Source organism: Sus scrofa, chromosome 17, assembly GCF_000003025.6.
Source record: "Sus scrofa isolate TJ Tabasco breed Duroc chromosome 17, Sscrofa11.1, whole genome shotgun sequence".
NCBI lineage: Eukaryota > Metazoa > Chordata > Mammalia > Artiodactyla > Suidae > Sus > Sus scrofa.
The window spans coordinates 38,083,314-38,094,062 of NC_010459.5; positions in this window are offsets into that span (position 1 = coordinate 38,083,314).

Genomic DNA, 10,749 nt, shown 5'->3' on the forward strand with positions numbered 1-10,749 from the left:
AACGCCGGATCGTTAACCTACTGAGCAAGGTCAGGGATCGGATCGTCAACCCACTGAGCAAGGGCAGGGATCGAACCTGCAACCTCATGGTTCCTAGTCGGATTCGTTAACCACTGCGCCATGACGGGAACTCCAGGTTTACATTTTTAAAAGAGATCCATATCCCCAGGCCCTATACAGGGTTTTGGGGAACATTGCAGTAGTAAAGCTACACCCCCTGCCTTAATAGACCTTGGAGAGTAGTTGAAGAGACGCAGAGTCTTTTTCATAACCCAAGTAAAAGTAAAATCACAACCCATAATGAGAGAAGTAAAAGGGGGAACAGGATAGTAGGAGAATGCAAAAATCAGACCTGGCGCTAATAGTTTTCTGGACCAGTGGGAAGGGCAGGTTTCCTTTAGGGGAGGTGATCATGAGGGAATAAAAAGAGACACTCTCATCCATTGAGCCCCCCTCTGCCAAGCACTGTGCTCATACATATATGAGCTGGAGATACCTGGTGACTCAAAGGGTTAAGGAACCAGCATTGTCACTGCTGTGGCTCTGGTTTACAGCTTTGGCACAAGTTCCATCCCTGGTCTGGGAAATTCCACATGTGGGGAGAGGGAGGGTAGGGAGTGCAAAAAAAAAAAAATCAACAATAAATCAATTATTTAGTCTGTACAGCCTGCCTTCCTAAAGATATGTGTATCTATAGACACAGAAAATAGATTGGTGCTTGCATAGGGCCAGTGTGGTTGGAATGGTAGGGAATGGGAAATGACAGCTAACAAGTATAGGATTTCTTTACAGAGTGATGAAATGTTCTAAAATTAGTTTGTGGGAATGTTGTACAACTCTGAATGTACCAAAAACCACTGAGCTTTGTACTTTAATTGGGTGAATTTTATAGTATGTGTATTATGTCTCAACATCTTTAAATGAGCATTAAAATCACTTGGAAGATGTATTTTTTAAATGTGAACTTCCTAGTTCTGCCTTAGAGACTGTGATTCACTAGGTCTGGTGTGGAGCCCAGGAACCTGCATTCTTAATCTCTCTGGGTTATCCTGATGCTGGCGGTTCAGGAGCCATACTTCAAAAAACATCACCCTGAAGACATAGGTATCCAGTAATTTATGCAACAAAAAGATGAAAATAGTAATAATAGTGCTTACTGTATGCTAAGTACTAAGTGCTTTATGTTTTGCCTCATTTATATATATTATATATATATTATACATATATATGTATAAACAGGTTCTATACATATAAACAGGTTCTATAATTTCCCCATCACTGCATACAACTGAGGCATGAAGAGATTTAACAGCTTGTCTGAGATCACACAGGTAATAAGTGGCAGAAGCAATATCCAGATGTTGTGGTTAAGCTATTGCCTGCGAAAATGAGAGCAATTTGGGCTGGGTTGGGTTGTTTTGTCGTTGCAGCTGAGAAGGTTAGAGAATTGAAATAAGGGTAATAATAAAGGAGTAAGCAAGGTGATTTCTCTCCTGAGAAACCAGAGATACCTGATGATGTGTGGGTTACCTAGAGAAGAAGAAATTGAGGCTCTGAGTAACCAGCTTTAAACCACACACCTGAGTAGTTTTTTTCTTTAACATTAATTGAACACTCATCATTGCCAGATCCTGCACTAGGCTATGGAATTACAGTCTATCAAGTACATTTTTTTTTTACTCCAAATAGCAGTTTTTATTGACCTTGCATCATGCCATTCATGAGTCAAAGTTCTTGAAAAGAGCATAAGATTGCTTGTGATTAGGCCCCATGCCTGCCTCTTGGCTATGTCTGAAGAGGTGATATTTAAGCCAAGACCTAAAGGATGAAAAGGAGCCACTGCTGTAAATAACTGGCAATGGTGAATGGTGTGTATACGGAAGAGGGGACAATAGTTACAAAGAGCTTGTAGCGAAGGAGGCCAGTGTAGGAATGACGCGAGCAAGGGGTAAGACCAAAGGAGTAAGCAAGGGTTAAATGGCCTTTGTAAGACCATGATGCTAAATTGCATTTTTATTCTAAGAGCAACAGGAAGCCCACCGAAGTCTTTCAAGTAGAGTTGGAACATGATCACAACTTAGATTTAAAAAATAACAGCCATCTGGCTACTAAGTGGAAAATGGACTGGGGGTGGGTGAGGGGAGACCAGCGAAGAGGCTGCTTCAGTCAACCAGGTGAAAGAAGATAGTAGCTTGGGTCAGGGTTGTAGACAGAAGTGGGTGGATTCAAGAGATGGTTTGGAGGTAGCATTGATCAATTGTTTCCCAAATCCTTCTATTTCTTGTCCCAAAGCCTAACCTCTGTTTTGCATAAACATTTTAAAAGATCTATTTCTTGTCCCCAGGTCTGAGACCCTGACTCCTAAAGGTCTGAAGGCAGTTCTCTGAGACTTTCATTATTAAGAATTTAGGACAGGAGTTACCATTGTGACTCAGGGGTAATGAACAAGACTAGTATCTATGAGAATGTGGGTTCCATCCCTGGCCCTGCTCAGTGGGTATTGCCGGTATTGCACTGAGCTGCAGTGTAGATCAAAGATGCAGTCTGGATCCCACATTGCTGTGGCTATGGTGTAAGCTGGCAGCAGCAGCTCCAATTTGACCCCTAGCCCGGGAACCTCAATATGCCACAGGTGTAGCCCTAAAAAGAAAGAAAAACAAAAACAAAAACAAACTGGGACAGAAACTTAGAGCAACAATCTCAGATTAAGGAATATAAAAATCTTTAAACACAAGTGAGGGCTTTTTCCTCCCTGGCTATCTGATGAGCAGCCACCATTATGAATGACACAGTCACCAGCCAGGAAAGGAAATTCATGACATAACAATTGTTTCTGCAGAAAAAAAACTGTCATCGTGGCCCTTACCCCTGGGAAGGCAACAGTGCTTAAGATAGAATTCAAGAAAGACTAATCAAGATGTAACCCAGAGAACACACCAGAAAATTATTTTGAGGAATTCCTGCTGTAGCACAGCAGGTTAAGCATTCAGCGTTGTTTCTGTGGCAGTGAGGTTTGATTCTGGGCCCAGCATAGTGGGTTAAGGATCCCGCATTGCCACAGCTCTGGCATAGGCCACAGCTGCAGTTTGGATTCAATCCCTAGCCCGGACTTTCCATATGCTGTGGGTGTGGCAAAAAAAAATTATTTTTGCCTTCATATTTGAACACACTTTTGCAGTGGTGAAATAAGACTTTAATAGAAATTACAATTTCTTAGATTATGCAAAGAGAAATCAACCCAAACATAGATTTGCAAGATATGGCCTGAATAAGAAGGAAAGAACTATGACCTAGTTCTTAAGAATTTGCTGAGAGTTCCCGTTGTGGCTCAGTGGTTAATGAACGTGACTAGTATCCATGAGGTCGCGGGTTCAATTCCTGGCCTCACTCAGTGGGTTAAGGATCCAGTGTTGCTGTGACCTGTGGTGTAGGTCAAAGATGTGGCTTGGATCCCATGTTGCTGTGGCTGTGGCGTAGGCTGGTAGCTACAGCTCCAATTTGACCCCTAGTCTGGGAATCTCCACATGCTGCGGGTATGGCCCTAAAAAGACAAAAGACAAAAAGAAAAGAAATACAAGAACAGAATAAAAAAAAATCAGAGTTCCTTAAAAAGTGAAAAGGATTAAAGGTATAGCATTGACTTGATCTGTGCTTGACCATGCAGATTTTTCACCAGAAAACAATAAATTATATACAAACTTAAAAACAATAACATATCAACAAAGGGGGCTGGGTGGGGGGAGTGGAAGACAGTGGCATGTAGGGAAAAATACAGACATCCTTGAGATTGAAAATACAAGAAAGGTCTGGTCTAGTTCATCACATAGATTGGGAAATTAAGGCCCAGAGGGGAGAAGTGCCTGGCCCAGGATCACACACCAAGTCAGTGGTGGCACCAGGCCCAGAAACCAGGGTTCTCGCCATCTGTCTCCTGCACCAGCTGCCTCTTGTTCCAGGGCTGGGTCTCTGGTGAGGCCCCTTGGGAGATCCACACTAGTCTCTTCCTCAATCCTTGGATCCAAGTATTGTAAGGGCCCAAAAGGAACCAAAGAGCTTGTCTTCCATCATGGCCTGAGGACAGATATCAGGACCCAGTACCTCAAGCCCTTTCTCAATTTCCTTCCTGTCCCCTACCACAGATGCCCACCATTGCAAAAACCATCCTGTTAGGAAAACCAAGATGTGAACTAGGCCTCCAACCTGAAGGCAGAAGACTCTCTCTCCCTCCCCTATCCTCTTCTCTCTGAACCTCTCCGCCTCCTCAGGAGCTACACCCTCGGCAAGTATGCAGCCAGACTCCTCCTGCCCTCCCCCCAAACACCCATTGCTCAGGTATAGCGGGCTTTGCTTATTGCTTTCTGGTATCCATCCCCTCTTCCACTTTTCCCAACAGGACATTTAATTCTCAGCCAGATGATTTGAGTGAGCTTGACCTCAGCCCCATTTCCAGGAATGGCCCTAAATGGCTTAAACTAACCAATACCTTCTAAATCCGTAGCCACAGTAATTGATTCAGGCATGAGCATATGATTCAAATCAGGTCAATCAGAGCCAGCAGGACTCAATTCTGGTATTTTTGACTGAACCATTTGGGCAATGGGCTTTTTTTGCTGGGTTTGAGCTTGGACGCACCTAGACCCAGGAGCAACTGGCAGCTTATATGTATAAGAAAAAAATAAGGCAAGGCCAAGAGTAAGGCCCGACTGATTCTACTGATAAAGGTACAATGAGCCACTTTTTAAGTAGTTTATTACTTACATAGACAGCAAGAAGAACATGCCAGCTTCCTGTGATCCTTGTTCCACACACCAAACAGGATGGTACTGAAACAAAAGGGGCTGAATAATTGCAACACGAGTTGTAAGGTACTGTACCCTATTGCTGAGGAGCCAATTCTAGACAGCAGTTAAGAGGTTGTATATTCTGCAGCTCCATTCTGAATACAGTAGGGCTGAACCTGGGAAGCAATATGAATACTGTCTTGGGGAGTTCCCATTGTGGCTCAGCGAGTTAAGGACTCAATGTAGTCTCCATGAGGATGCAGGTTTGATCCCTGGACTCAGTCAGTGGGTTAAGGATCCAGCAGAGTACACAGCTGTGGCCCAAATCCAGTGTTGTTGTGGTTGTGGCATGGGCCTCAGCTGCAGATCCAATTTGACCCCTGGCCCAGGAACTTCCATATGCTGCAGGTGCATTGGTAAAAAGAAATTGCTTTGCCTTACTGCATTACAAGACTTTCTACCTCTCATGTCCTGGGAAGATCACAAGGCATTCTAGCAAGTTTTAGGTAAGCTTTTCAGACCTTTGCCAGTGTGGCCTATATGAATGAATACATGCAAAGTCACCATGGTGCCACGGCAGCGCCATTCCCCTACACTATCATGTGGTTACAGAGAGAGGACCTCTCAAGAATTAAGCCAACTCCTAGGAAGTGTTCTAGAGAAATTAGAAAAGACTGGATCTTGGTTCCATGATTTGAGCCACTGGATCTAGTCTTGCCTGAGGGAACTATTGATGGACAGTTCAACAAATTCCTTTTCTAGTTTAATCCAGTTTGAGTTAGGTCTTTAGTTACTTGCAACCAAAAGCTATTAACCAACCCAACAGGTGGAACTCAGCCTCCCAAAGGACTCTCGTATACTTCTCTGGTAATACTTCAATTAACATTTGTATGTTGATGACTCTCAGAGCTTCATTTCCAGCCCAGATTCCTCTTGTTGAGATTCAGACCTATGTATCAAACTACCTCCTAGACATTGACACCTGGATATCCCAAAGTCACTTTAAATTCCAAATACCTAGGGAGATCCTGTCATGGCTCAGTGGTTGACAAAGGTGGTTAATGAGGATGTGGCTTTGACCAGGATGTGGCTCAGTGGGTTAAGGATCCAGCGTTGCCTTGAATTGCGGTCGCACACACAGCTCGGATCCCCAGTTGCGGTGGCTGTGGCGTAGGCTGGCAGCTGCAGCTCCATTTATTCAACCACTAAGCCTGGGAACCTCCATATGCTGTGGGTTCGGCCCTAAAAAGACAAAAGACAAAAAAATAAATAAATAAATTCCAAATATCTAAAGCTGAGCTGATGATCTTCTTTCCAACAACTCACACTTTCTCCTTAATTCCTTATCGCTGTGAATGGCAACACTAATCTTTCAGTTGCTCAGCCATAAACCTAGGAATCAGCCTTGACACCTCCCACTTCCCATCCCCAGCATCCTCCTAAATATCAGTCAAATGCACCTTCTCTCCATTTCACTGCCACCAGCCTGGTCTAAGCTACCAGCCTTTCTCACCTACATGTCTGCTATACAATCCTGACTCCTGATGCCACTCATTCTCCAGTGATTCTCCGTGCCTGACATTTATTGGTGAATGAATGATTAAATGAACAAATGAATATCGATAACCCCTTACTTAAAACCCTTCACTGGCTTTCTCTTACACTTAGTTTAAGAACTGAAGCCGGAGTTCCCGCCGTGGCTCAGTGGTTAGCGAATCCAACTAGGAACCATGAGGTTGCGGGTTCGATCCCTGGCCTTGCTCAGTGGGTTAAGGATCCGGTATTGCCGTGAGCTGTAGGTTGCAGACGCGGCTTGGATCCCACGTTGCTGTGTCTCTGGCGTAGGCCGGCTATGGCTCCGATTATACCCCTAGCCTGGGAACCTCCATATGCCACGGGAGCGGCCCTAGAAGAGGCAAAAAGACAAAAAAAAAGAACTGAAGCCCTTAAGATGGCTCACAAGGCCCAGAAAGATCTACCCCCATGTTATCCCCTCTCTTTCTGCCCTATTTGCTTTGGAAAAAATAAACAATCAGTGGTCATTCCCTTGTATTTTGTACACCCCATCAGCTACCAAACATCTGTCCTCACTTGGCAAAGTCCTACTTATCCTTGAAACTCATTCTTAAAATTCTCTTCTCGGAATGGCTCAGCAGGTTAAGGATCTGGTGTTCTCACTGCTATAGCTCTGGTTACTGCTGCGGCACAGGTTCAATCCCTGACCGGGGAACTTCCACATCCTTCAGGTGTGGCACACACAAAAAAATTTCCTTCTTGGAGTTCCTGTCTTGGCTCAGTGGCTAACGAACCTGACTAGTATCCATGAGGACGCCAGTTCGATCCCTGACCTTGGGTTAAGGATCCAGCATTGCCATTAGCTGTGGTGTAGGTCGCAGATGTGTCTCGGATCCTGTTGTTGTGGCTGTGGCATAGGCCAGCAGTTATAGCTCTGATTTGACCCCTAGCCTGGGAACCTCCATATGCTAAGGGTTTGGCTCTAAAAAGACACAAAAAATTTTTTCCTCCTCTATGAAGACTTTGATTTCCTCAAAGAGTTAGTTCTTTGTGTATGCTTCCAAAGCACTTAGCAGCTGCTGCTAACCTTCACTTAATGATCACTATTGATAACTCTGTTGTCTGAAGTTCTTGGGATTCTGAACTTCTGTTCATTCTTCTGTTCATTGTGTCTACTGAATCTTTTTTTTTTTTTTTTTCTTTTTTGGCCACCCTAAGGCATATGGAGTTCCCAAGCCACAGTTGAGACCTAAACAGCAGCTGTGACAACACTGGATCCTTAACTATTGTGCTGGGAGGGGAAGAAATTGTGTCTTGGCACTGGCATCCCAGCATTCCCAAGACGCTGCCAATGCCATCGTGCTCCAGCAAGAACTCTTGTGTCTGATGAGTCTTATTCATGGTAGATTGTTTCCTTGAATATTTCATCAATTGTTTCCTTGTGGATTATTAGCTGTTTGGAAGAGCTTTATATACAGGAATTCTGTGTAAGCAATGGCCAGGGAAGAGGGGTGTGCAGAGGCGATCCAGAGAGGATTTGCCTTTGTCTCTGCTGGGTATCTGAGAGATAGTTTCTCCTCTTTGTTAATTTCTCAGCCTGGGCGATTCCTAGACATGTAGGTGATGTAAATATGAACCCCACACTCGCCACTCCCTACTTCATCAAGGGCAGGGGGGCAGTTTCAAATTCTCAGAAGAGTTTCTTTCTCTCACTCAAAGACCAGGCCAGAATGGACATATATGATTTTGTCTCTTAAGCTGGAAGCCAGATGTTTGTTTGTTTGTTCTCCTCTGGTCTGTGCTTTTGCTGTGAGTGTAGCCCTTCAACTGTTCTAGATTTATCGAGGGCCTCAATTCCAACCCCTAACTTCATGTGAGCCCAAGTCTTCATCTCCCCACATGTCTGTTAAGACCCAAATGGTTGCAGGTCCATTTGTACATTTAAAGGGATGTTTGTTGTTATTTCCAGCATTTCCATGTGTTACGTAGCAGGAAGTTCCAGATATTACCAGAAAAGGAAATTCAACTCAATACTTAGTAAACAGAATTGTCATTGTCTTGTTTACTTGTCTAGTTTTTTCCATGAGTAGCAAGCTCTGAGAGGGCAGGGACAAGGTGTGACTCATCTCTGGGTCAAGGCCTCCAGTCTAAGACCTGGCACAGAGTAGTGAGTGCCTTCACTGATACCAAACCTCTGCTCAGACACGTCCAGTTATGGGGATCTCAATTTCTCCCACTCCCAAAGTAGCCTTTCCTTTGGAGAGGGTTGGGTTACCTGGGTGACCGCCTGGTAGCAGGGGTCAACCTGCCCCTCTTCTGTGTTCATTCTTCCCAACACTTGGCTTATCCACTCAGATTCTGTGAAGCGGGGCTCAGGGCCTAGATGATCCCAGTGACAACTGGGACTTTGAGCCTTTATTCAGGAGAAAGCACATGGGCCAGTTCAAAACCTAAGGTTCCTATGTTAGTAGAAGTCTAAACTGGCACATTTTTGGAGAGCAATTTAACAGCATCTCCTGAAATCTGAAGTGTGTGTACCTATCAATTTGACAATTTACTTCTGTGAATCCATTCTGTTCATAAAAGAATAGTCACTGTAGCATTGTCTGTGGCAACAAAAAATCGAAAACCACCCAAATTTCCACCAATCTGTGATCAACTAAAGCTTCCTTTTTTTTGGTCTTTTTTGCCTTTTCTAGGGCCGCTCCCACGGCACGTGGAGTTCCCAGGCTAGGGGTCTAATCGGAGCCATAGCCACCGGCCCACACCAGAGCCACAGCAGCTCAGGATCCGAGCCTACACCACAGCTCAGGGCAACACCGGATCCTTAACCCACTGAGCAAGGCCAGGGATCGAACCCGCAACCTCATGGTTCCTAGTCAGATTCATTAACCACTGCGCTTCGACGGGAACTCCAAAGCTTTCTATTGCCATACAACAGGGAACTGTAAGATGATGTTTGGTTTTGTTTTTAATGAGGAAGATCTACATATACTGGCATAGGTAGAATTCCTGTGTCATATTACTGAGTGAAAAATGTGAGTCTGCACGACAGAGTATCTAATATGGCATATTTATGTAGAAATAAACAAACCTATGAACAGAATAAATTGGGTACAGCCTGGAGGCTATTTGGCAGTAGCTATAGTATTTTTAAAATGCTGCTTAAACTTTTTTCTTTAGGCCACACCTGCAGCATATGGAAGTTTCCTGGCCAGGGATCAAATTCAAGCCACAGCTGCAGCAACACTAGATCCTTAACCCACTGCGCTGGGCTGGGGATCAAACCTGTACCACCATAGAGAAAACTTGGGATCCTTAACCCACTGTGCCCCATGGGAACTCCTACTTAAACTTTTAAAATAACCTCAACTGACTAATCTCCGCTAATAGACATTCATCTTCCAAATAACTAAGCAAAATAATGGATAAAATATTAATTGGAGGATTGTTTATAATAATAATAAAAACTGGAAACAATCTTTTTTTCCACGGGAGACTGGATAAATACTGTGCACATATGTAATGGAATACCATGTATGTGTGAAAAAGGAGGAGGCTTCTCTCCATACTGATAAAAAAAAAAAAGTCTGAGGAGTTCCCGTCGTGACTCGGTGGTGAATGAATCTGACTAGGAACCATGAGGTTGCGGGTTCAATCCCTGGCCTTGTTCAGTGGGTTAAGGATCCGGCACTGTCGTGAGCTGCGGTGTAGCTCGCAGATGCAGTTCAGGTCCCGTGTTGCTGTGGTTCTGGCGTAGGCCGGCGGCTACAGCTCCGATTGGACCCCTAGCCTGGGAACCTCCATGTGCCGTGGGAGCGGCCCTAGAAATGGCAAAAAGACAAAAAAAAAAAAAAAAAAAAAAAAAGTCTGAAAGATATATTGTAAAGTGAAAAAACAAGATGCAGAAGAGCGTCTTTGTGTGAAAAAATACTACATATATATGCATTGAATTTTAAGTGCATAGAATATTTCTGGAAGGAATTACAGGAAACTAAAATTGGTGGTTGCCTCCAGGGAGGAAACCAGATGGTTGGGAACAGGGGAGGGAGGAACACTTGCTTTTCCCTGTATTCCCTGTTGAACCTTTGGAATTTTGAACTATGTCCCTGTAATTAAATAAGTAAATAAAAAAATTTTTAAAGCATAATTCTAAAACTAGAAGTAAAGCAAGCCCTCTGAAACTATACACTTCCTGTGTGTACATACACATGCCGTGTAGAAAAAAGAAAGGATTCACTCTGAATTAGGGGCAGTGGTAGAAAGTCTCTGGGACTGGAAGAGGGGTGGTCAAGGGGGACCTTGACCTTATTTCGATTGTTTGGATTTTAGGTTTATAATTTTTTAAATATTACAAAGCGTCCTTGAATTTTATATAATATAAATATTATATAAATTATATATAATACAAATATTATATTATATAAATATTATATAATATAAATATTATATA